Raw genomic sequence first — 27681 nt, 5'->3', positions numbered from 1 at the left:
AGAAAGAAAGAAAAAGAAAGAAAGAGAGAGAGAGAGAGAGAGAGAGAGAGAGAGAAAGAAAGAAAGAAAGAAAGAGGAAGGGAGGAAAGGGAAAGGGAGGGGAGGGGAGGAGAGGGGAGAGGTGGGGAGGGGAGGGAAGGAGGAAGAAAGAAAGAAATGAATGTAGGTAACTTAGCCTCTCCCGAAAGAAAAAGGATCTTTGCAGTTCAAAATCTCCTTTACATAACTAACAGTATTGGCTGGGTGCTGCTGAAGCCCTTTCCACATGTCAATTAATTCCCCCAGCAACCCTATGAGGTAGCACTATTACCACCCCATTTGAGTAAACTGAAGTCCAGCAAATAAGGAGAGGAGCTGGTTCAAACCAAGACAGTCTGGCCACTGAATCCACGTTTGTAAATGCTCGGTGTTACTCTGTTCTTCCAAAGACTGATTCAAAGTGTATCAACTTAAACTGATAAAACGAGGTAAAAGTATCACGGTAGCACTAACCAATCATCATTGTTCCCTTCATTCTGGTTCTCTCCTTTTCAATTAAAATTCAGAGCAATAAAATCTTTTACTACGGTTGAACTGTCCAGCTCACTAAGAATGTGGATATATATCTTAATTTATACGTGCTATTTGCTTGCCATCTTACTGCTTTCCCATAGAATCTGTTCCTCATGTTCTACTCTTTTGCAAATGCCATCATTCTATTGCCCACACAAGGGGTCACATTAGATTGTCACTTTATTTTAAACTGGCAGGAAAAAACTCCAGTTGGACATTTTGTTTACAAATTTTAATATGAATATTCAATGAGATTTTTAAAAATCATGGCAAAATAATTTTATAATTATTAGTTAATTAATAGTATATTTAATTTTATAGATTAATGTGATTAATTTATAATTATAAAATTATTTTCAAAATAAATAGATCAAGAGTAAATAGATTACAAAACAAAATCAATAGAGAAAATCAATATGAATGGATCAGATATTAATTAATATTTAGGACAGCAGGATAGAAAGTATATAAATGAATACAGAAGATAGAACACTCTAAGGAGCTCAGAAATATGCACAAATAATGACACGATATAAATAATTTTTCAAAATTATAGAACAGGAAAATATTAACTGAATACTATTCTGATTACTTAATTAAAAACTGGAAAGATTAAGCAAAACCAATGTACAATACACTGCAATTAACTCCAGATAGACTGATGCATTCATTATTTTTTTAAAATAGACAAACTATTAGGAAATAAGAGTGGAATTCTTATCACCCGGTAGCAGCTTGCTGATGCCAGCCTGGCCAATTTCACGCTCACTCCCCATCTTCTGTTTACATTTGGTTCCCCAGGCAAATGTGCATTCGAGAAGGGAATGAGCTGCTTGTTCCCTTAACAAGTGCAACTGCCAGGCACTGTACTAGGCACTTGTTTAAAAAATATGATGAGGAAACAGACCAATGTTAAAGATATTTTTCATTTGCCAGGGGACAGAGAGAAACATAATCTCATCTTCAGTGAATGCAGTGGTGCTATGTTTTACACACAGCTGAGGAAGGACTCTCCCCTGCTTCCGCAGCCCCCAGCCCCTCACAGTCTGCAGCCCTGCCCAGGGTGTGAGGGATGGTGAGAAAAGCCATCTGGTTTTCTTTTGATACAACCTAACATTAAATATCAACTAGCTGTCAACTAAGTTCTTTGTAATGTGAAATTCAGTGTCAGCACCAATACTTCCCATGCACCAAACAATCCAAGGGGCATGCTTTTATCAAAGCCTCTGTGAACCACCGTATTTCTTCCAATTACCAATCAAAAGAGCTCCCTCTGCACGGTACTTGCACTAAGCAGTACATGTTATTTCATGTCCCCTGAAATTAAACAAACCCAGCCTTCATTGAATAGCACGTGTGTACTACTATATGTAAGTAATGTACAGAGATAATGGCTAGATGCCTGGATTTGAAACCTTGCTCCAATACTTTTTTGTTATGCAAACTTGAGCCAGTTACTTAACCATTCTGTGCCTCAGTTTTCTCATCTGCAAAAGAGGATCATAATACTTCCCATCTCAAAGTTTATTATGAGAATGATGTGAGGTAACAGAGTGAAGCACTAAGAACAGTGTCTGTCACATAGAAAATACTGTGTAATATTTCCCAATATTTTTACTACTATCATTTTGTTCAAAAAATAGTTTTAGAGTCAATATAGTTTTCTAAGTCAGGGTAACTATGATGTAAATGTGTTCTAAGTGAAAGTGAATATGGTGCCATGAATTCGGGTCCAACACACAGCTCCCTTTCCTTAAATCAGAAAAAATATAACAATATCTAGAACTACTGGAAATCCACACATTTTGACCCCAACAGCCGGCCCATGACTAGCCAGGCAGGGGTAAATCAGGAGGGGACAGGGCGAGGGTATCTCCTGCCACTGCCATTTTCATGTTGCAGAGGCTCCTGCAGACCTGGGTGACTTCCTGCCATCCTTAGGCAATGAAGCAAATGGATGGCTAATGCCCATCCACACTCTGTCCATGTCACCCAAAACCTATCCTGGAAGGCCTGTGCTCCATCTCCATTACCTTTATATATCCACATACTATTTACATAACGGATTTACAAAATCCGTTAGATTTTACTTATGAAGATGTCGAGAGAGCACAGGTCATGAGCACAGCATCTTATATCCCTCTGAAGCTGCATGTCTCCGTAAATGTTTCCTCACACATGTGTTTAATGGACAATTTCTGAATTCTTAAAGTAGCTAAAACTATAAGACTCCAACACATTTTACTCATGAAATTGTTTCTTCTTTAGAAAAAAGGAAATATGAAAAAAAAAGAAAAGAAAAAAGGAAATATGTATTTCCTAGGCTTATATATAGTTAGAAGAAGGACTGAAAGGGTAGACACCAAAGTGGTTTAGGATTTCTGATAATTTCTTTTTAAGATTATTTATTTATTTATTTATTTGACAGATCACAAGTAGGCAGAGAGGCAGGCAGAGCGGGGGTGGGGGGGCGGAAGCGGGCTTCCTGCGAAGCAGAGAGCCCAATGAGGGGCTTGATCCCAAAACCCTGAGATCATGACCTGAGCTGAAGGCAGAGGCTTAACCCACTGAGCCACCCAGGCGTCCAGGATTCCTGATAATTTTAAAGTTCCTCTTTTTGCTTCACTTGAAGGCTCAAAAATAACCCAGCCCCTTGTCCAGAACTTCTCCAGCACTCCTCCAGAACTCTTGCACAATTAGCAGCCATTCCCAATACCCTTCTCTCCCTAACACCTGCAACCACTGATCTACTTCCTGTCTCTATGGATTTGTCTATTGGGAATATTTTGTGTCAACAGAACCATACAACATATTGCCTCCTGTGTCTGGCTTCTTTCAGTTGGTATAACATTTTTAAGAGTCATCCATGGGGTAGCATGGATGGGTACAGCTTTCCTTTTTGCAGCTGAGTAACACTTCATGATACGGATATAACACATTTCTTTATTCATTCATTGGCTGACGAACATTTGGGTGGCTTCCACTTTTTGACTACTGGGATTAATGCTGCTGGAACATTCATGTTCAACTTTTGTGTGAACATAGGTCTTCAGTTTTCTTGGATATATACCTAAGAGTGGGATTGCTCGGCTTCAGGGTAACTCTGAGTTTAACTTTTTGAGGAACTGCCAAAGTTTTCCACTGTAGCTGCACCACAGTACATTCTCATTGGTAAAATACCAGTGTTCCAATTTCTCCACATCCTTACCAATCCTTATTTTGATTAATTTTTTGAATTATACCTGAGTGAGCATGAAGTGGTATCTCATTATGATTTTGTTTTGCATTTCCCAAGTGATATGATGCTGAATATCTTTTCATGTATTTACTGGCCATTTGTAGATCTTCTTGGGAGTGACATCAATTCAAATTCTTTGCTCATTTTTTAATGGGTTACTGTCTTTTTATTGTTGAGTTATAAGAGTTCTTTCTATATTATGGATTCTGGATACTTTTCAGATAAATGATTTGCAAATATCTTCTCCCTTTCTCTGTGTTGACTTTTCACTTTGTTGATGGTGCCCTTCAACATAAAAAATTTTTAATTTTGATGCAGCCCACACATTGCTTTTTATAAATCTAGATTTTGTTTCCCTTGTACAAGTCAGGCCCAACATAGCACTAAATAAATAAATAAGTAAAATTCTGCAAACAATGCACTGTAAAAGAGTTTGTTTACTTTATAGTAGCCAGGGCTATATTTTCCACCTCTCTTTCCCATAAGAAAAACAGAATGGGCAAAACTATTTATTAATATCACCACCAATTGCTTACATTCTTATAATAAATCATGAAAAACTACTCACTCTATTAGTATATTCTAGGAACTAAAATATGAAAGATGAGTACATGCATTCACAATTAGTCTAACCATTACTGAAATACAGGCTCTCCTGACAGGGATGTATTTTTCCTGTACAGATTCTCAGCAGGCAATGGAGCTTTAATCCCTAAGCCTCCCAGATATGATGCTGGACATGCTTGGATAATATGAAGGGTCTTTTCTAAGACTTTGACACTTTTCTCTGGAGTCCACTGTGCCTTTGGACTGTCCTAGACATTTAGAAAAGATGTTGCGTTTCCATTTTATGTGCTGCTATTTGAATACGCACTGAGGATCCCATCCCTGACTACAGTTCTCTTTATGAAGAAGTACACTCTCATTTTCACAGCTCTGTGACCTTTCATTTGTTATTTATGAGCTTTTGCAAATCTAATACCACTCTGACAGATTTAATTTGTGCTCTAAATTACCTTTGCATGAGTTACTCAACTGCCGGTTTTATTCCAAAGGATTACTTGCTACATTCTGAAACAGAAAAAAAAAAATTAGTTTGAGATCTATTTGACTTCTTCCACTTGGGAGAAAGTTGAAAAGAGTTGTATTCTGATTTTTTACTCCATGGTAACACTTGGCATAGAGGAGGATTTCTAATACTGGTCAGGGAGGCAAAGTGATCAACCCATAACCCAGGTCAGGTTTTACAAATCCACACCCCAATTGCTATTTCATATAGAGTGCATAAAATAAGATACTCCCAACTCCTTAAACTGGTCACTAAGACAATTAAGCACTTCTGGAGGCCACAATGACTGAGGTTACCAGTTACAAAATGACCACACCTCAGTACTAAATCAATATACAATGATGAAGTAGAGAATTAACACAAATCTAAGTATTTTCCAATGCTATTCATTTTGAAGTTTGAAGTGCCTAATATGGGAACAAAATGAAATTCTGAAGCCTGAAATCACAAGAAATCTTGACTTAATTTTAAATATGTATAATCTAGGCTTAGTGGCACCTTAATAACTTGAGAAAGTTAATCTAGCTCCCAAAGGTACAAATTAAAGACATGTCTTCACAAAACTAAGACTACTTACACACATCATTCCGATTATAGTAACTTCTCACAATGTGAGAATTGCTTATAACATGGTGGTGGTTTATAAACATGTCTGCAAATTCGTTAACATGTCTCCATTGAGAGGTAGGGTCTCACTGGGTCTCCCCAGCTGAGCAGAGTATGGTGTAAATAACACCTGTGGCTTTTAAAGCTCGGTTATAGGAGGTACTTCAACTTATACCCAGTGTTTTGGAACACTCAGCCATGTAAGCAATCTGAGTACTTTGAGTGAGGAAGCCCAAGTAGTGGACACAGAGCTCCCCAGACTTCATGAAGAGACAGTGCTGTGCTGCTAGCCCCCGGCTCCTCCCGCCCCACTGCCTGCTCCCTTCCAGCTTCAGCCCACGGTCTAGTTACAACTGCATGGAGACTCCAAGTGAGATCTGCCTAGCCAAGCCCTTCCCAATTCTGGACCCACATAAACAATGAGAGATCAATAAAATCATAACTACTTCATGCTACTACATTTTGTGGTGATCTGTTATGTAGCAATAGACATCCGGAATATGAGGGACTGGTGCAGGAGAGCTCACTAGGAATTATAACACCACTCATGAAGATGATGCCATTTTTCACATTGGTTGCAAGGTACAGAAATCCAAATCAAACAGACTGTAACCAAAATAGGGGTAAGGGGAGAAGGGAAAGAATTTTACTGCCTCATCTGACAGTCCAGCTTGGACTGGACTTTAAATCCTCTTTTCAGGAACTTCTAGCCCTCAACTCTACTCCTCTCATTTGCATTTATTTTCATTCAGGTCTTCCCACACTGTGGCCACCAGCAGCTTCAGAAGCATTCCCAGACTGTTTCCCAACAGTTTCAGCGGGGGGAAAAAAAAGGTGTTCCATCCTTGGACCACAACTGGCGAAATGCTTGGAATGCGCTGGAATGTGGCATTCCAACTGGCCAGAGCTGGGTCATTAGCATGTCTCTTGGACAAACACATAGTGTCAAGTTCATGTAAATCACATGGTTTGAGAATAGGGGATGTATTGGTTTCCCAAAGGAAAATCTAGGTACTACTGTCATGAGAAGGAGAACTGAATGCTGGCCCAGCAAAATCACACAGAAGTCCCTACAATTAACAATACTAACTTCTAGAAACCTCATTAAACTGAAAGTGCAAAATGAAGCTAATGATGCCAAAATGAGTATTTCTGCAAATGCCAGAAGGTGGGGGAAGTTCCTGTTGACAGGATTCGCTTCTCTAAAACTAGAATGCCATGCCATTACAACTTTACAGATCAAAACATAAGGCACCTCCAATAAACATTTTTGCCCAAGTTAGTCTGAGGTGGCTTCCTGCCCCTTGCAACCAGGAGTTCTGTCCAGTTCAAGAGTCTTCTAAAAGGGGCCAGTCACCAGCGTAAATTTCTCTTTGTAACACATATATGCTTTTGACATTAATACTTCTTTTTTTTAAAAAGATTTTATTTATTTATTTTACAGAGAGAGATCACAAGTAGGCAGAGAGGCAGGCAGAGAGAGAGAGAGGAGGAAGCAGGCTCCTGCTGAGCAGAGAGCCCGATGCGGGACTCGATCCCAGGACCCTGAGATCATGACCTGAGCCGAAGGCAGCGGCTTAACCCACTGAGCCACCCAGGTGCCCCGACATTAATACTTCTTTAAGGCTTATCAAAAAAAGGTTAGAGCTAGTTTTTAAAAATATTAATAATAGGGGCAGTTGGTTAAGCATCTGACTCTTGATCTCAGCACAGGTCTTGAGATCAGGGTCATGAGTCCAAGCCCTGTGCTGGGCTCCATGGTGGGTGTGGAACCTACTTGAAAAAAAAAAAAAAAAAAAAAAGGTTTTAAAAGATATCAGTAATGGAGAACTACTCAGAGATTACCTCTTTTAGACTTCTTAGACACTGATGTTGCATTTCCATAAGTTATAGGGAGTTACATGATCATATTCCAATATGAATTGAGGATCTACTTGCATAAAAATCAATGCTTTAAAAAAATGTGTATTTCTTTTTCTGGAACCCCTTGACAAGGCTAGAGTTATAGGGAAAAGCTGCCTTTGTACCTTTCCCAATCTGATTTAAAGGTCAATTGCATCAAAAAGGCTTCAATTCCTGAAGGATTAATGATGTCTGGCCAAGTATGCCCAGCAGTATATTCCCATTTCTAAAAGATGTTATATTAACTCTCTTCTGCTTGTTGGCTACTTGCTTGTTTGCTTCCTCAATCAATTTGAAGTTTCTAGAGAACTGATGAGAAGGCTTTCTGAAGTACAAAGACCCACAAGGGGATGGAGTCAAAGAACTCAGGCTGGAATGGAACACTAGGTACATTCCAGTTCCAGCCTGCCATTTTTATTTACCTGGAAGGGAGTGGTGGCTTGGAGAAATTTTTGCTTCAGTGTCTTTTATTAAATGATTCCATAGGATTAAGAAGGTCGTATTTTCATTTTATTTTTTCTAGGAATTATCATCCTAGAGACCTTCCAAAAGAACTGGAAGTTCAAACTGTTTGAACATATTATTATTAATTCCCATTTCCAACTTATTAACAATCACTCCACCTAATCTTGATTCTCACCCAGGACTGAGAAGAACCAATTCACATTAAATATTATTTCTTATTTTGCATGGAGTAGGGTTTTGCTCATGGTTTCAAGAATCCTAACCAAGTTTTTGTCCAAAGGCCTCAAGTTGTTTCCAGTTAGCCATTTATAACTCAAGTTCAAGAAAACTGTAGTTACTAGTTTTATAGGTATGGAGATCCCATTCCAAATTTCTTACAGGGTTGGAAAGCCAGCCTGTACTCTCTCTTCGTGAGAGAAAAAATGAAAAATTAAGATCAAATAGCTAACATCAAAACAGTGGCTTAGTTAAAAATTCTACGGCTATCATTTTTCAAATCACTGGGTTCCTTATTAGCTAAGTACTAAATCTTAACTGATATTTCTCATGTAATGAAGAATATGTTTCCCAAAACAAATCTGTCCATGCACTCACCCTCCAAATTTCTGATCAACCAATACCTTGAGCTACACACATCAGAGTGCAAAGACCATTACAGTTTCATTTTGATGAAAGAGTACAGGAGTCTGTGAAAACTCCTGGTCTAAACTATAACTTGACTATTTCTTCACCCTGGGTTGTGAAGGCAGAGGAATGTTTCAGATGACCTCCTGACTCAGTATCACTGGGGTGTGAATTCTTCCTTTGTAGTGCACCATCTTCATTTACAAGCCCCCATAAATACTGGTTATTAAAGAAGTCTATTATTGTAGCAAAACAGAATATAATAAGATTTCATGTAGTAGTATTCATCCAGGCAGAAAAAGATGTAGGAGTTATTAATAAAAGAACATTTTCCTTGATAATAGAAACTTTTTATTCTTGCATTTAAATTAACTGCGTTCTTAGAGACAAAATACTGAGTAGCTTCTTGTGGATGAGGAAATGTAGATATCTAAGAAGACTCCACTCCCTGACTGCTGATACTGAAAGAGCCAACAGGAAATTGGTCTATTCCTCGCCCTTCTTCATTACTGAGTTTTCCTATCTCTGTTGGCCGGTTGTCCTCCTTGTTGTGTATCTTACTAGCTCATTGATTCATTCATCATCCTCTACAGGGCAGGTATAGATAGTGTTATCTGTTATGCATGCTGTCATTAAGAGTGCCAGCTGGAAGCTCAAATTATTGAACCCTATAACTAAAATCATTGATGTAATTCTTAAAAATCCTTTTTAGGTTGCTAAGTACATGGGAGGAAAGGCCGATTTGCCTTGTATGCAAGGGAGAGATGACACATCATTGAGTCATTTAGTCAAGAGTGATCTCAGGGCGATGCTGACCTCCTGCCCTTACAACTAAGGCCACACACTTGTGAGATGCCAGGTAGAAGAGGCAGATAGCACAGTGACTGCACCAGCCCTACACAGGCCCTCAAGGAGGTCACCAGATGTTTCCAAAAAAACCCAACCTGAGGGCCACAGTTCTTGCTGTCAACCAGGGCAGCTTATCTGGAAGAAGGAAGAAAAGAAGAAGTGGAGACAGGGAGGACCCATCACATTTCATAGAGGCCCAATTAACATCTAGGTACCTATGACTTAGCAAATAATTACACCAGTCATAAGACAGGGATACGAGGGATTAGGGGAAACAAGAGAAGTTTAAATTCCAAAGTATCACAGCCAGAGCTGGAGGTACTATGTAGTGAAAGGTAAGCTTCAGGGTCCCCGACTGTAGGGGCCCCTCCCAAGGCCCTGTTCCTCACTTTAGGATTATTAATTCCTTCAGGATTTCCTTAAAGAGCTCCTCCCTAAAAACCTGGATCAGCCATCCCTAGCCACAGTAATGCAAAAACAATTTTTGTTATGAGTAATAATATTCTTGCCTTTTCTCCAAAAGGCATTAGGTTAATAAACAGAAATACATGCTGTTATTCTACTTTCATGGAAAGGAAGAAAAAAAAGTAGATAAGAAGCACATTAACAAAGGCCAACATCCAAACTGGGGAACCGGAATTATAGCTGGAGAAAACAATCCACCAACCAAATAACTCTGTCCCTCGGGACCCCCTCCAGCACCACCTATGAGCAAATCTCGCAGGACCCTTGAATGGAGAAGGAAGGTAGGGCGCCCCTAAGACAAAGGAGAAATGAAGGCCGAGAGAAAACACCAACCTTCAGATAACACCCGTTTTTTGTTTGGTTAGTTTTTTAAAACTATTTTAAGAAGAGCCAAAGGAGCCACTTTATCTTATCACTGGACTGGAGAGGAGACCACTATAAAGGGAGCAACAAGATCACACCCAGCAGTCCCGGCAGCGCTGGTCAGGCCCCAGCTCATCGAGGAGAAAGGGCATTAAGTACGGGCTCCAGGGCCAGGCAATCCCAGACCCTTTTCCTTACCTCCTAGGATTACTGCGAGAGCAAACAGATCATGCCTGGAAAGACTGAGGAGCGCAGGTTCTGGAGCCAGTCCAGGCTCTCATTCTGACTCTGTCATTGAGTGTTGCATAACCTTGGGCCCATTTCTTAATCCCAGCACCTCAGTTTCCTCATCTGCAAAATAGGGGCCATCATACCGCCTATGCCATAGGGCCTTTAGGAGGACTAAAGGAGTTAATACACATAAGGCACTTTGAACCATACCTAGCACATGCCTGCTAGCTGAGATAACTCTCAAAACAAGCCCCGAGGGTCCTAACAAGGCAACGGGTTAGTCAGTTGGGGGCAAGATGCTGGCTCAGAACCTTCTGCTCCCCAGTCCAGGAAGGAATCTTTTATGGAATCCTGTGTTCTACTGGGAGAAATCAAAAGTCCAGGTTGCTTGCCAGATTTTCTAGCTGATCCCAACACAGAGCAGCAGCCTCAGGTGGGGATAATAATACAGGACAAGTGAATTAAGTGAGCCAGATCCGGAAGGCCCAAGATAGGGATTTCCCAAATTTGAAAAACGCTTTCTCCTTTAAAGAGAAAAAAGTCTCATGGACAGCATCTCATTTATCCCTACTCTCAAATAATTAATCCTAATTATAATAATTATAATGCTTCTTATATACACACAGAAAACTAAACGAAGCTCCCTTGTTTAAAACCCACATAATAGCTTTAAAGCTAAACAAAATTACCAAATATAAATAAAATTACATTCCAATTAAATATACTAATGAAATAAAATGAAAAATAACAGTAATGACTAGCACTTATTGAGCACTTAATATAGGGCTGAACAGTATGAAATCACTACTATTTGATCATTTTTGACCTACAGAAATGGCAGTCTTGTGTGGTTCAACCCACCATGTGCAAAGCACACTCTAAGTCCTTTCTTGAAACACCACCCCCCCCCCGCCCCGCACAGCACTGTGAAGTAGGCACTATGATTACCCCATTTTACAGATGAGAAAACTGGGGCATGAACCAATGAAAAAAGCACACATTTTTAATCTTCTACATAACTGGCAGGTGCCCAGGAGCGAGCAGACGCCACTTGGGGAAGCCTAGACCTACAAGGCATATAGCACCTGGGGATGGGGTGATGGAGGAAGAGCCAAACCCAGGAAAGGTTTGGGTCAGCCAGAGAGCACTGGAAGGACACCAAGATGGGGATGCTGAATTGCAGGTACCACCCATAGAAGACCACCTTGCCCTTTGGTGTGTGTTCTGGGTGGGGCAGAAGAAGGGCCTTGCTGAGTGGGACTCCGAGGAAGAGAGGTCCTGGCCCCCCTGGGGAGCAAGAGTCCGGGTGCAAACCTCGAGAGAGGAGAAACAGGGGGAAGGTAGGTGGACAGAGGGTGAGGAAGAGAGAAGGAAGGAGTCAAAGAAGGGCCAAGATTGTCAAATTTGCCATACATTAGTATCAGTTGGGATCCTAAGATCCGACTGACGATGGCTCTCACGCATTACAGGGCCAATGGTATGGGGTGTGACCTCAGTAATGAGGCTCAAAATATCACTCCTGGTGATTCTCATTTGCAGCAGTATTTGGAAAGCTTTATCCTACCTTTTCAAGTGCTAGTGAAAGGAAACAGCTCTGAGGTGCATTCCATTCTTCTAAGGCATAGGCAAACTGGGCTGAAAGTTCCCCAGAGAATTCAATTAAGGAACTAGTAAGAAGCTCCAAATAATGTTATGTATTCCACTAGGTCTCCTCTCTATCTTTCCTGGGCTCCTCAGAGTACCCGGGAAAGGAAATGAGTGGACTGTGATCTATAAAATGACCACAACTTCCAAGCTGGCTTCTCCAGTACTCTGGCTCCAAACCTGATAGTCTTCTCTTGGCCACTTTGGTAATGACTTCCCCAAAATGGTTTTCATCTTCTTGATGAAGTGATTGTCCCATGTTGCTCTTGAAAGACTCAAGGGTAAAGTGCACTCTACCTTTCCGACCTGCACACTTAATTTTACAACAAAAGAGAAAATGTCTTGAGGCCTCTCCGGGGACAAATAAATGCTTACAACTATTACTCTTCAGGTAGCCAGAAAGAAGGATACATTTTTGAGAAAGGAAACAGACCAACATTTTCAGAGGCAGCATGGAGTGTTGGGAGGGGAATGGCTTTTGCAGACTACAGACTTGAGCTTGAACTCTCGGTATGCTACAAAGAGCCATGTGAACTAGAACACTACACTCCCCGTGGCTCGGTCTCTTTGTCTGCTCTGACACACAAGGATGCCTTCAATTCATCAGGACCCTCACACCGCCATTTCCACTGTGACTACAGTTGTGAAGCCGAGCCTTGATCAAGAAGGGACCCTCTCCGTCCCGTTAGAGCTGGCAAATTTTCCATCTTAACTGACTGTCTAGTCACTCATTCTGATGTTATTCATAGAAGGAAAGCTGGGCTGAGAATAAAGCAAAAAGAAAAGAATCGCTGGGAATAAACAGGAAAGGTAGTAATACATTCATCCTGATTTCACTTTGTAAAGTTACAGTAACATAGTTCCAATATCAAAACCATATACTTTATGCAGTTGCATTGGCTCCTGCCAGGTCTTTTTCATAGAAGTTACAAAACAAAAATGAAAATGAAAACATGCATATATAATAGAAAATAATCCTACAAGAGACAAAGGAACTGAACCAAAGATCCTAAAAGGACTGGGATTTGATACAGGACAACTGGTTGCTCGGTTTCCTGTTTTCATGTTTGTAAGGATCTGGAGTTTCTGGCCAGCCTGTGTGTGCACAAAAGTCCTGTCAATAGTGATGAAAATGCTGCAATGATTCTATGTATACAGCAAACATAAGGGTCTAAACCCACACTGTCAGTTAGGTCTTTCGGCAATGATGGGATGTTCTACATTGGCACTGTCCAGGCTGGGGGCCACTAGCCACATGTGGCTATTGAGCAAAGGACATAGGTGACTGAGGAACTGAATTCAGTTTTACCTAACTATTTAAACTAAATAGACACATGAACATTGGCTACAGTTCTGGATAGTGGAGTTCTACATTAATGATCAGTGAACAGAAAACAGTCCAACTTATGACCCCAGGACCAATTAGGGCTAGGGAGACGTAGCATAATTATTACCCAGCTAAATACCAACACATCAGTGTTAATTAAATCAAGCCAGAAAACATCATGCAACTGCTTCTGTGGAAGGTACTCAGTCTGCTCATCATTGCTGGGGGGAAAGGAGATAAAAAGGAAACTAACTACACTGAGGCATCATTTTTCAGAAGTTCCACAAACAATCACTCTGCCCCTACCTTTATTTTGTTTTTAGTGGATGCCTGAAAATGTTAGCTTATTATATGTGACAAGGATCATCCTACATGCTTTGATTTTTTAAAAGATTTATTTATTTGAGAGAGAGAGAGCATGAGCCATGGAGAGGGGCAGAAGGAGAAGCACACTACTCTCTGAGCAATGAACCTGACGTGGAGCTGGAGCCCAGGACGCTGGGATCAGGACCTGAGCCAAAGGCAGACGCTTAACTGACGGAGCCACCCAGGCGCCCATCCTATATGCTTCATATTTGATCCTGTCAATTATTTTATGAGGTCAATATGACTTTTTGTTGTTGTTCTCTCATCAGCACTATGTACTTTACAAAACAAAACAAAACAACAGAGAGGCCAAAGTCCAAATTCTTCTAATCTTGCTTGCCACATTCTCACTAAACATGCATTCAACATTAGATTGCAGCAGGATATATACACTTTGCTTAGTTAACACTGGTTTAAAGCTTTGGGTTATGAATATCCATTCCCGTGCTATTTCTTTCACTGCACAAAAGTGTTTTGCCCATCTTTATTATTTTTTTATTACTATTTTTTAATCCCAGTTTGGGACAGAAGGGATAAGTCAACTGCTCCAAGATCCCCTGGGTAGAAAGCACAGGGGTGGACATTTGAATTCAGTCATCTGGATTCATACATCATGTTTCAAACACTCATCTGTAATTTAGAAGTTAGAGCGACTAGAAGAAATGCCTTTGAAAGGAAGCAGCCTTGCTCAATGTATCCCAGACATCCTAAGACTGTGACATTTTAGGGGAAGTGGTCATTTCAACTTTGAGAAGTATATAGGAAGTGTGGGAACACTGGACACTGAAGGAAGAGGGTGAAGAGACAGATGCAAACAGGGAGACCAGGGGCTTTACAGGACTCACTTTGCCAACCATTCTCCCTCAGACCTTCTCTGGATCTACTGATTTCTTTTCAAGTCATTAAAGTCAATGGCAAGACTGCAGATAGAGGTGTAAAACATAGTGCAAGTCTTGAAAGAATTAGAGGAAAAAACTGCTTCTATTGTATGTTGAGAGTCTCCAACTCCGTTTGCTTGAACTATAAAATCTTAACCTTGTAAATCAAATGTAGGTAATTGTAATGGGCTATCCCCCACTTTTAATCCCTATTATTACTCATTCCATAGGGTTCCAGATTTCTGTATTCTAAATAATGCCATGGGTAGCATCCTTGCTACTCTAGCACGTGCTCTATTCCCCATTATTTTCTTAGAATAAACTCAGACGCAGGAAAAAAAGAAAATGAAAAGACCTTGTCTTCCTCTGCGTAGCCCAGAAAGAATGTGGGGTTTTCCTTTCCCTAGAATTGTGTCATAAAGTTATGATGTAAGTATTTCCTGGGATCCTTTGTTTTTCTCTGCTCTCACTCAAGAGGGAAAGAAAAGAATCTCTCTTGGTCCTTCCCTCCTGCAGGACTGATTAAGCCAAAAATATCAAGTCCAGATAAAATAAGGAAACATTTGAGTTTCCCATGAAAATACAACCCATCTCTTTTTACCATGTGAGACTCGTGAACAAGATATCTTTTCTAACCTTAATTTACACTGCAAATTCAACATCTCCCACTAATAATGCACGCTCTAAATATGGCCAAAGAAAGAGTCATAAACTCCAAATTAATTACTGGTTTATTTGGAAGAATTCATTAATTTAATATATACTTACTGTGTCTAATATTTATTGGGTATTCTACATTCTGGGATTATAGAGTAAAGAAAACAGATGAAAACAATATTTGATGTTCTGGCTCAATATATTTCTGATTTATTCCATCTTAGTATTTTTGGAAAAAGAAACTGATTCAAGAAAAATTAATACTCAGGTTCAATTTAAGATCCAGCTCATTAAAGGTAGCTCATTAACACTGTCACCTCAGCACAGTTCAAGTTTCTTTCAGTAATAGAGTGCTTGGGAACTCTCTACTCCAAAAGGAAACAACAAAAATGTAACACATGAACTTTTTTTGTTTTTGTTACTCACCAGGTCCTGAAACCCCAGAATTGTTCCGGATATTTTTCTTTTCTGATATGTAATATCTTCCCAGGTTTTTTTTTTTTTTTTTTAAAGATTTTATTTATTTACTTGAGAGAGAGACAGTGAGAGAGAGCATGAACGAGGAGAAGGTCAGAGAGAGAAGCAGACTCCCCATGGAGCTGGGAGCCCGATGCGGGACTCGATCCCGGGACTCCAGGATCATGACCTGAGGCGAAGGCAGTCGTCCAACCAACTGAGCCACCCAGGCGTCCCTTCCCAGGTTTTTTGATCCTACTTACAAAATACTTTTCACATCGGTCCCATCTTCTTCATCATGCCTATGGCCAGAGCTTCAGTTCAGGTCCTTAATTTTTGGTTGGAATGTTGCCATTGCTTCTAAACTGGTCTGCCTGCCTCCGGTCTCTTTTCATTTCAATACTTCTGTCTTACAATTTTCCAAAACAGAGATCTGAGCCTATAGTTCTACAGTTGGAAACCTTGAATGGTTCTCACTGCTTGCAGGATATAGTTGAATTTTTTTTTTTTTTATCAGTACATATGAGGAAATACAGTATTCTAGTGGGAAAATGAGAAAATAAGCCCCAGGATTTTGCATTAAGGCCATCTGTACAAGAAAAGTGCACCCCTTCTGAAAAACAGCCCCTGGCATATTGCTGAGACCTGCTAGAGGCAGAATGCTTGCGTCTGCTAGCAAGTGATCATGCATTCAGAACTGCCTGTTATAAACTGGGTTCTATTTGATCTAATCATTCATAAAGGCAATTTTATCTACCAGAACCTCAGCCAGCACCATCACCTGAGGCCTTAAGAAATGCCTGATGCACACGCATGGAATCCTGCACAACCCAGCATCTAACCAGAACCCACTTGCCAGAAAAGGGGTGTGGCACAGAGCCCAAGACTATGGAGCTGGTCCCACCAAATGCTGAAGGTAGGGCTGAAGCACCAGCTCAGAGGCAATACTTTGAAAGGATGGGGTGCCAGCCTCAGGAGGCAGCGTATACATCAGGTCAGGGTCCTCCATATGATGCTGTGTTCTGATTAGGAAGAATACATGAGTCCAAAGACCAAGGGGTAAAAGCACAAGTGAGCAGTCTCTCTGACCTTTGCCACCTGCAACTCTGAGCTCTGAGATCTTCAAAGTCCTCATTTACCAAATGGCACAATTTTATCAAAGGACATGGCAAGACCCCACCAAACCACAAGTTTCAGCTCACACCTGGGCACCTGGGACTCTTTGTGTCCAGAGACCAACAGAATGCCATACTGGCAGGGATAACTGGTACCACATAGGAGGAGGAGGCAAGGCTACTTTTACACTGTGAAGGCAGAGAGGAATGCAGGAAACCTACGTGATTCCTAGAGGTGCTTCCTGGCACTCCCTTACCCCAGTGTGGCTGTGAAAATACACATGCAGCAGTCCCAGTCTGAAAAAGGGAAGATTATCAAGGTTCCAAACCCCCACGAATGAAGATTTGGGTTACACCACTAGGAAAACCATGAAGACCGAAGACCTACCAAAGAGATAATCAAGGATGTGAGAAACTCAGAATGGATATTGCAGGAGGGAGAGGGTAAGCACCCATTGCAATCCCCAAATCAATTGCAGCGAGGATGGGGTATCATTTGTCCAACCAACCTTCATCTTCTGAGTTTCCTCTCAGGAAAAGCAGCATACAGGAACCAGAGGGGTGCTCCTCCTTGAACTTACATGGAGAAGGAGGTCTGTGGGGCATGAAAGGCAGACTGTAGCAGCATGAGAATAAACCTCATAATCTCTGATTGTAGGGAGCACAATTAACCTACAGCCCTAGCTGCACTCCCAAATCTATCACCACGTTCATACTGAGGCCACACTTCCAGAAAGTTCCTCCTAGCCAATGAGCATGGCAGGGATCCTAAAGCTGGCTCCTTTTCTGGGAATACAGGAGACTCCTCCATTAAGTGACTTTGGCTGGAGGGTGCCCCATCTTCCTCACTAAACTTTCTGGGAATGGACTACAGGCTAAGGTCCTCCATCTTTCCCTCTCTCCCTCCCTCCCAAGGGATGGGCCTTTCAACTGCTTCTGCCAACTCTCCCAGCCTCCCCAGTCCCTCTCTCTTCCCCTCACAGGTATGTAATAAATCTCTTACACATCTAATCCCATCTCTGCACCTGCTTCACTGTCTTCATGATCTGCCTCTACCATCTCTCTAGGCTCACCCCCTCCTTGCTCCCAGCAAGCCCCCAGCCCGCTGTGCACTCCACAGACACCACTAATGAACATGCTGCTTTCTTCATCCAAACCTGGGAAAATCTATTCGACTCTCTTTGTCTAGACTGCCTTTCCCCGTTTTCTTTCTCTCAGGGGACTAAGGTTTGGCAGCCAGGATAAGGAACACTCCTTGGCCCTGTTTTCACTACTTCTGGTTTTGCATGACCAGTTCAAGGGGATCTGCCTGACTACAGAATATAGCTTCCTTCCTATCCTATACCAAGTTGGAGAGCCTCATATATTTATCCCATATGGGACGCGTCCCACAAAGTGTCTCTCCTGCTGGACAGTGATCGACTCCAGACTGCGTCCATTGGTAAGGAACAGTCACTACTCAGCTCCAGCCGAATGCTGACATGAGACCTCATAAGGCAAGATGTGTTGCGTTTCTGAAAAACCTTTGAAATTCAGATTTTCATTGTGAGTGCTGTATTTTAAAAGTTATAAGTGATTCAAAATTTAAACAAAACCCAACAGGAGGTCACACACAGACTATCCACTGACAGCTATGGTTATTCCTGCCGGCTCCTGCCCACCACTCTTCAACACAAGAACGACTGCGACCATCACCCTTATGGATGGTCCCCGTAGGTCTGAATGCTGGAGGCTCAGCGCACAGTGATGTCTCCAAGAGCTGCAGTACTCTCTTAAGGAACTTCACCAGTACATTTTAGATTTTGTACTCTTAATTCCTGGAGTATTTCATAACTTCATGCTACCGCAGACTGTATTAGCCTCACCAAAGAGGCAACTAATTCATTGTCTTGCTCTACGAATATTTGAGGACTTAACATGGGTAAACCCTGTGCTATGCCTGGAGGTTCAGACCTGAATAATCGAGCCCTTCTCATTGAGAAAAATCACAATTAAGTAGAAGAGACAGAGATGTAGAGGATACAATGTTCTGTTGTTTGAGATTTTATTGATATATTTATTCTCTACTAAAGGCAAATATCTTGATCTTTCAAGGAATATTAGTATCTTTCAAATAAAAAATAAAAGAGAAAATATATAAAAAATATATATTTAAATATATATTTAATATAATAATATAAATATATTTTTAATATATATTTTATTAATATATATTTTTAATATAATATTTTAAATATATATTTATATTATTATATAAATATATATTTAAAATATTATCTTTTCAAATAAATTATATATATTTAAAGTTAAAAATAGGGGCGCCTGGATGGCTCAGTGAGGTAAAGCCTCTGCCTTTGGCTCAGGTCAGGATCCCAGGTTCCTGGGATCGAACCCCACATCTGGTTCTCTGCTCTGCAGGGAGCCTGCTTCCTTTCCTCTCTCTTTGCCTGCCTCTCTGCCTACTTGTGATCTCTGTCTGTCAAATAAATTTTTTAAAAAATTAAATTAAATTTAAAATAAATTACATATGTAATTAAACAAATTATATATTGAAAATATATGTTTAAAAATATATGTAAGTAAAACTATACACACACACACAAATATATGTATATATGTATACATGTATATAAGGTGTTTCAAGAAACATCTTAAACCATAACTTCGCTATTTGGAAGATTTTAATGGATGAGAAATCTTTTCATTTTAAAGTTTTATAAGCTAAATGAGGATTTAGAAAATATTAATAAATATCTGGTAGAAAATGCTTTAATAAAATCACTTCAAAACGGTTTCTCACTCTTACATTCTGAAATTTATTTTTCTGAATAGTGGCATAAAATATAAATTAATTTGGGGAAGAAGACAAAAAGTATAATACAATTTTCTTAACTGAATATCTACACTATCAAGTTTCCATTGCTTATTAAATCCTATTTCTAATGATGTAAATTTGTAAAGAAACATGAATACAACAGCTAGTTCCAGGGAGACTTGGCCATAGATTCTGAGATTGCTGAAGACCTATCTGCACATTGTAAAGATAAAACTAGCTACCCTTGGCCCTGTCCCTAACTTAAGCACATTTGCACTCAGCCAGTCCAAATTGTGTTCTCATCATGTGGTAAGATGTGGTGTATGGATGGAGCCCTAAATTAGAGTGAACCTGAAGAATGTTCCAAATACTTCTTTCCGTCTTTCCTTCAAGTCCCCAATCACACTGCAAATCAATTGCCTAGTACCAGTCCAGTGCTACAAAGCAGATATCTGAACTTCACTTTCCTAATAACCCTGGCCAGCACTTTGAAACTCACAAATTGAAGCTGCTCTGTGTCTCTGAGTACTGGGAGAATTTTAACAACTGGATTAAAAGGCCAATCAAATGGTAAACTCCCAGGGGAAATGCTCATGCCAGAGAATAGATTAACTGTTAGCTGATTTCAAGAACAAATGGAAAGTGCAAATCTCAGAGAAACGAGTGGGAAAGGAGAATAAAATAAGTGGGATAGAACAACTGAAAGAATTCGGGCCACAGAAACCATGGTTTGGTAAGTCTGTAACACAGTAGAAAGAGGAAATCCTTTTTTCCTCCTGATTCTTTTTTTTTTTTTTTTTTAAATCAGGTTTTATTTTTCTTTATACATGATAAAATTTGGGCAGGTTTATTCTCTTCATCTATTTTCCTGTATAATGTGATAAATGAGGGGGTAGGAAACGTACCGGGAACTTGCAAATTTGACCTCTTCCTTCCCTTAGTCCAGGCTTACCTGAGCAAGGAAAGGGGACAGGCAAGGATGCTGGGTTCAGGATTACTGGGCACCAGAGGATATCTGGAGGACCTTGCTGGACAATCGCCTAAATATTCTCAGTTTGCCTTGTGTGAAGAGAAAACCAACTGTTTGATGATGCTTAATGATATGTTAAACTTTTATAAAGTCAGAGAGAAAGGAAAATGCAAGCCACGGGAGAGATCTTTGGAGATGAGTGTGACATTGTCAAAAACAATGAAACGCAAGGGAAATTAAGAATACCAGAAACCTAGCAAGATATTGTTACTATGTTTCATCTTAAAATTTAGTTCTGGGCTTCCTGGATCAAAGGGGAGCATGAGTTCATGCTTATGAAAGAAGTAAATTTCACTGGCATGTAATTCACAAATAGAAATTCTCCTGGAAGTATTTATTATCTACATTACCTACCTTTCATTTTCATTCCCACCACATGAGACAGTTTGGATCCTAATATGAAATGAATTTTTATCCACAATTTTTTAGATTAAAAAATGGAAAAAGTTGACAATATTTTGGCTCCTAATTATCACAGTGCTCACAATGCAGTCTTGAATATTTATTCCCTGTTAACTTTATAAAAAGAAAAGAGACACTGCTGGTTTAAGAGATCTCTCTGGACACTGTAGTGTGTTTATAGCATTTACAGACTATGGTCCCAATGCGACCAATCATCAACATTATCTGAAAAAGTAGACTATTGCAGAAAAAACTCAGGAAGTCTAAGGTAAAATCAGAAAATCTGTATTAAAACAAGAACAGCACCAAATACAAATTCTGTGGGGTTTAAAGATTTTCAGGTTTGGGATTAGATCAAGAAAAACATGGATAGGGTCCCTGGGTGGCTTAATTGTTGAGTGTCTGCCTTCGGCGCAGGTCATGATCCCAGGGACCTGGGATGGAGCTCCACATTGGGCTCCCTGCTCAGTGAGAAGCCTGCTTCTTCCTCTCCCACTCCCCTTGCTTGTGTTCCCTCTCTTATTCTCTATCAAATAAATAAATAAAATCTTTAAAAAAAAAAAAGCATGGATAAACATCATCCCTAAATAGCAGTTCCCAAAAAATGAAATAAAAATGGACTAATACATCTTTTTAAAATGTTTAACCTTACCTGACTTAAAGAAAAGTGAATCAAAACAATGATTCAAAACAATATAATTTGTTCATCTATAAAACTGGCAAAAATACTTTCATTTAATAATACCCTCTATTAATGGGTGTATGGGAAAAGGACAATCTCATTGGAGAAGTAAATTAGTTTATCTTTTTTTGGAAGGTAATTAAAAAGTATCTATCAATTTTTTTGTCCTCTTTAATCCAAAAATTCCGTTTCCAACAACTTACCCAGCAGATATATTTCAAGTGTGCCAAGATAATATAGGGGAGAATGTTCATGAGAACCTAAATATCTAATAATAACATTCCTTTGTAATACCATACAAAGGAATATTGCGTGACTTTTAATAAAAATAGAAGATCTACATGCTATATTATGAAGAAAAAAAAGACGCACACAAGAATGTACATTGTGATCCTTTTTGTGTTTTCAGAAAAGGAAATGCATAAATACACACACACACACACACACACACACACAGGAGCTCTACATGTAGTCTTTATTTTCTGAAGATACCTAAAAAAATTATTGACAATTATCTTTGGGGGAAGGGACTCCACCGGAGAAGTGAGGGAAGTTTTAACTTCCATTTTATATGTTTCTATACTGTTTGTATTTTCTCACCACGTACAGAGAATCAAGGGCATGCATGGAGTTTTCTGCAAGATCTGTTTAATTCCATGCTGGCTTCCCTCACTCTCTAGCACATATCTTAGTCAAATACTTCTGTCAATCACTATGTGAGTGAGTCAATTTATTTCAGATTATATCCCACCCACGCTGCCAACCCACTTACTAGAAAAATGGATTTGAGAAGGCGTATAATAAAAGACTCATAGTAAGGCTATTAAATAAAAGAAGCAAATAAAATTCATGGGAAGGAAGAGGAAATAAAAAGCCCAAGCAAATGTATTGACTATGACTGAGCAGTCAGCATGGCTCCAAATTTCCTAAAGAAAAAGGCCAAAGTAGAAACACGATGGTTGATGTCATTCTTATTGCCTGGAAAAAGATTTCATGCCTGTTTGTCAAAGATTTTTTTTTACTTAGTGCTGAATTTTAAGAGCCATGATCCAAGGCACTTTGAAAACATCTGGATTTTATGGCCTTAGTTTCTCAAATTTGACCATGCATCAAAATCACCCAGAGGACTTGTGAAAACACAGATTTCGGGGTTTCACTCACAGGATTTCTGATTGAGTAAGTATGGGTGGAGCCTGGGACTTTTCATTTCTAACAGGTTTCTTAGGTGATGCTGATGCTGCTAACTCCAAGACTGTACTTTGGGCACAGAGATCTTTGACCAACCCTTCATTCATTAGCCCTTAATGGTTAATGACTTCATCAGTAGTTCTACTGAGGATCTGGAGATGCTCTTCACATAAGCATTCCAGTGGAAGTTTGAAATGTCACCCAGTTTCTTATGATCTAATCAGAAAACAAAGATGGAAATCAAGACAGCTATAGACATAAATGTATTGCACATGACTTGGGTCTTCTAAATACAAATTCATTCCACATCACATGCCCCTGATAGGGCTTAGACAGGAACTCATAATGCAAATTCATGACTGGCATTAGCAATAGCTTCATTTTATCCACACAGGAGACTGGTCTCCTGCCAACATCCAAAATATATTATCATTCAATTCCAAAATCAAGAATCAATGACCTTTAGACAATCTGCACTCTTTTTTTTCCCCCCTATTGACACAGGGAATAGAGGATTAACTGTACCAGGAATTAACATAGGACCTTTCTCCTTTCTCCTGGAGAGTTAAGAGTTCAAAATACTTTTCAGATAAACAACCTTATTTATCTTCCACTACCCTTGGGTTGGGGGGGGGGGGCGGGCAGTGCAGGTAGTAGTGGTGTGTAAGCTGTGCGTTCATTATAGCACTGGATTTCTATGTCTGAGGCCTCTGTCTCTGATCCCTACTTGGTTCATGGATCCCAAAGCACTCAGTGCCTTAGGAAATAATTGGTGCACTTACCAGCTGCACTCAGATAAAGATCACACACACACACACACACACGCACACGCACACGCACACAGACATTTGCATGTACAATGATACTAACAACCAATATGTTTGACAAGATTAAAAACACCTAAAAATATATCCAACAGATTCTCTTATAAATGTATACATTATACCTCAACCAGGGAAAAATTTTTTTAAAAAAGAACACTTTTTAAAAAACTAAAAATGCTCTGAGATCCCCAAATTTCAGTAAGCTTGTTTTCAACAGTTCAGGTGTTTTAAATAAGCACCTAATGTGCACCAAGTACTGTTTCCAGGAACTGGGATTAAAAGTTGTACAGAAACCCTACTCTGACAATACTTACAAGATCCATCATAAAACAGATCATTCCAGATGACGGGGATAGTTTAGGTGTAATATTAGCTGTATAACTAAACAGTGCACAGAGAATGAATGGTCACTTTACCTCTCCAAGGGGGGTCCCAGGGGGCTTCCTGGGGCTGAAGATACAGACAGAGACCTGACAGGAGAGCAGGAGACAGGTGCAATGAAGACAGAGGGGAATGGCCAACGACCCTGGGCTAGGCTGAAGGTTACATACCCAAAATCCAATCACTCCTTCTTTGTTACAAACAGAAACTCAATTTTGTTCTGTGCGGCATCTGGCCGGACTGGAAATACACTTCCCAGAATTTCCTACAGCCACGGTGATCATGTGACACAGTCTGGGATAATGAGATGCAAATGACAGCCACAGTAGGGCTTGGAGGAAAGCTGATACCTCACCTGTGGTCTTCTAGCTGCCTGCAATACAGAGGAGAAGCCCAGAGGTGTGAGTGTCATTTGGGGAATGAGTAGGAAGATGGAACAAAGTGGTCTCAGAGCTGTCACATCTGCCCTGGATTGCCAGCTTCCAGTCTTCTTATTAATGAGAAAAGACAGTGCCTGTTAGGTGTAGCCCCTGGACTGTTGATGCATCCAGATGGATGCAAACAGAACCCCATTTTATATACATAGGCAAGACTCTTGATGCATTACTATTTGTTTTGCTTGCAAATCTTAGAGCAAAACGCTAACATTCAAAAGCAACCTTCCTGAATCCTTCACTTTTACCAAAACATGAAATTAAGGATGTCCTGGCACTTTAAAAAAAGTGCTGTTATAATGAAGCAGCAAACACTATTAACAATTTTGTTAGCAGGGGTGCCTGGGTGGCTCAGTGGGTCAAAGCCTCTGCCTTCAGCTCGGATCATGATCCCAGGGTCCTGGGATGGAGCCCTGCATCGGGCTCCCTGCTCAGCTCTCTCTCTGCCTGCCTCTCTGCCTACTTGTGATCTCTGTCAAATAAATAAATAAAATCTTAAAAAAAAAAAAAAAAAAGAAAAGAAAAGAAAAATAAACTATCCTTCTAAAAACAAAAACAATTGTGTTAGCAGAAAGTTTAAATATGATATTAAATCCAGAGCTAATAAAACAGGATTTCAATGGCCAATAACATGTGCGGTTTCCTTTGAAAAAAATCACATGAAGACATAATCCCTGGGCTTAAATACAATTTGTTTAGACAAGATTTTTTTCCTTTTATCCTCCAGAAAAAGAACTATGAAATTTTTCTCCCTCCGTGTCCTCCTTCTTTCCTCTCCCTCTCTCTCTTTCACACACACACACACACACACACACACACACACACACACGCTGCCTTTTGTTGGTTTCTTACACACAATCACAATCACATAATTCATAGTCTCAAACACAGACTTTGCTTTCCTTTTGCTACAGAAACAGCAGCTGAAACCTATCATCAGCAGAAAACCTTGCAACATTATAAAGGCTGTTTCTTTGTTACGGGTGGGAGGGGAGGAATATATTAAGAGCCAGATACCCTCTGAGGGTGGAGTAAGCAGAGTAACCACAGCACTCCCCACACCGCACCCCACCCCCACCCCCAGCACAGATCACTCCACGTTCCTTTGGGTCTAAAGGCATCAGGTGGCTGTCCTGGGACTTCCCTATCAGCACCTCCAGGCCCTCTTCAGCTGAAGAAGATAAGGACTGGCCTGAAGGTGTGGGATGCTGATGCTCCAGTCCTGGCTATTTCCCTAAGTCACTGTTCCCCATGGACAATCACGCGGGCTTCTCTACCTGGGCAGTAAGGGGGTTGACCTGTATCAGTTATTCTAAACCTCTAGGGGGTTTTGTTGACCAGTAAAATTCAACTTGAGAATAAAAAACTACATTGCAACAATGTTTTGCCAACGTTGCATTTTTCTTTATAAGACCATAACAAATAAAGCAACAATAAAAGTTAAAACAGACATAATGTTCCCAACCACACTTTACTGGGAAGATGGATCCTTTTTTTTTTTTTTTTTTAAAGATTTTATTTATTTATTTGCCAAAGAGAGAGAGAAAGCCAGCACAGGTAGGCAGAGTGGCGGCAGAGGCAGAGGGAGAAGCAGGCTCCCTGCTGAGCAAGGAGCCCGATGTGGGACTCGATCCCACACCGCTGGGATCATGACCTGAGCTGAAGGCAACCGCTTAACCAAATGAGCCACCCAGGCATCCCAGATGGATCCTTTTTTGGTGAAGGATTCCATTCTGCCCATTTTATAAGTGGCAGGCTATCTGCCCAGTCTCTTAGTATCTTCCAAATGATTTTTTACCTTTTATTCATATATTTTGCTCTGTATTTTGAAATGTTTTTCCCCTTGATTGTCCAGACCAGTTTATCCCAACAGTCCCAATTCCAAAAGTTCTTGAATTTTGCGGGGACATAGATCCCTTCATCAGTCTAGTGAAAACCAACGGACCTATTCCCAAAGCAGTATTTTTATATTTTTTTAAAGATTTTATTTATTTATTTGGGAGAGAGAGAAAGAGAGGAGGGGAAGCAGAGGCAGAAGCCAACTTCCTGCTGAGCAGGGAGCCCTATGTGGGGCTCGATTCCAGAACCCTGGGATCAGAACCTGAGCCAACGGGAGATGCTTAACCAACTAAGCCACCCAGATACCCCTCAAGGCAGTATTTTTAAATGCATAAAGTGAAATACATAGCATCACAAACCAAACCAATTATATTTAAATATCAATATAAAATATTAAAATACACAAACTTGTGATACAGCAATACATATGCTTCTTTATTATGACATTACATATCAAGCTCTAGTGGAGATGCTAAAAATGATCATAATTTCAAGCAGTGATGAGTGTAAATGATATTTTAAGATGTGTGCAACCACTCTAATGCTATCTGAAAATATTTTAGATTTCTACTGATGACAGAGTCACAGGCACCACTAATCCTCTTGTGGTTTCATTAGAAGATAATAAAAATAAAGGTGCATTTTTCCTTCCAAATTAAATGTTATATTCTCCTATAAATTGGAAACAGAAAATTTCCAACCTACCCCAACACCACTACTTTTTTTTTTTTAATAGCCCAATCCATTCCACACCCAACTATATAACTACATTCATACAGGATGTGTCAAAGTGATGCAGCGCTAAGTATCAAGGAAAAGGAAGTGATCTCACCCTGGTCTTCCAGCCATCCCCCTGACCCCACTCCAGAGGCAAAAACTGAAACTGCCAACAATTCTTTGATGTCTATGGAATTGTTCATTTACAAGGCATTTTCTTTAAATCCTAGATAACTTTATTTTGCAGTGGGATTCTCCTCCATTCTTCTATTTGACAAATTTCTCTAATCTTCTGCTTACTATTCTTTGGTGCCTGGGTCCTTTTATCTTGATTGTCCGTAGCTTATTCATTGCTTTATTACCCCTGAAAGTACAGGTCCAGCTATAGGACATTTTGAACAGCTACAACTTGATGCGCCTGAGGTTTGTCCAGTGGGCCGACATCACCTGTCTGTCCTCCATTGAGGTCCCCAGAAGAACCTCCCTGCATACTCCTTCTCCAGCCTCCCAGGTAGAAAGGTAGAAGAAAGCAGCCTCTCTCTCTTCCACTGGTAGCACTTCT

General features: G+C 40.1%; 1 protein-coding gene across 4 annotated transcripts in view; it reads right to left on the bottom strand.

Moving 5' to 3' along the window:
* LYPD6 (LY6/PLAUR domain containing 6) overlaps positions 1-27681 on the bottom strand; it is a 124365-nt gene that overhangs the window by 28373 nt on the left and 68311 nt on the right. For 2 of the 4 annotated variants that reach the window (XM_059166825.1, XM_059166827.1), the window contains one exon: positions 4807-4861. The exons of the other annotated variants lie outside the window; for them this stretch is intronic. The gene's annotated coding sequence lies outside the window, so the exon portion shown is untranslated. The remainder of the gene's footprint in view (positions 1-4806; positions 4862-27681) is intronic. 4 annotated transcript variants of the gene reach the window in all.

Source organism: Mustela lutreola, chromosome 3 (assembly GCF_030435805.1).
Source record: "Mustela lutreola isolate mMusLut2 chromosome 3, mMusLut2.pri, whole genome shotgun sequence".
In the NCBI taxonomy this organism is placed as follows: Eukaryota; Metazoa; Chordata; class Mammalia; order Carnivora; family Mustelidae; genus Mustela; species Mustela lutreola.
This window is presented reverse-complemented; position numbering and strand designations above follow the sequence as displayed.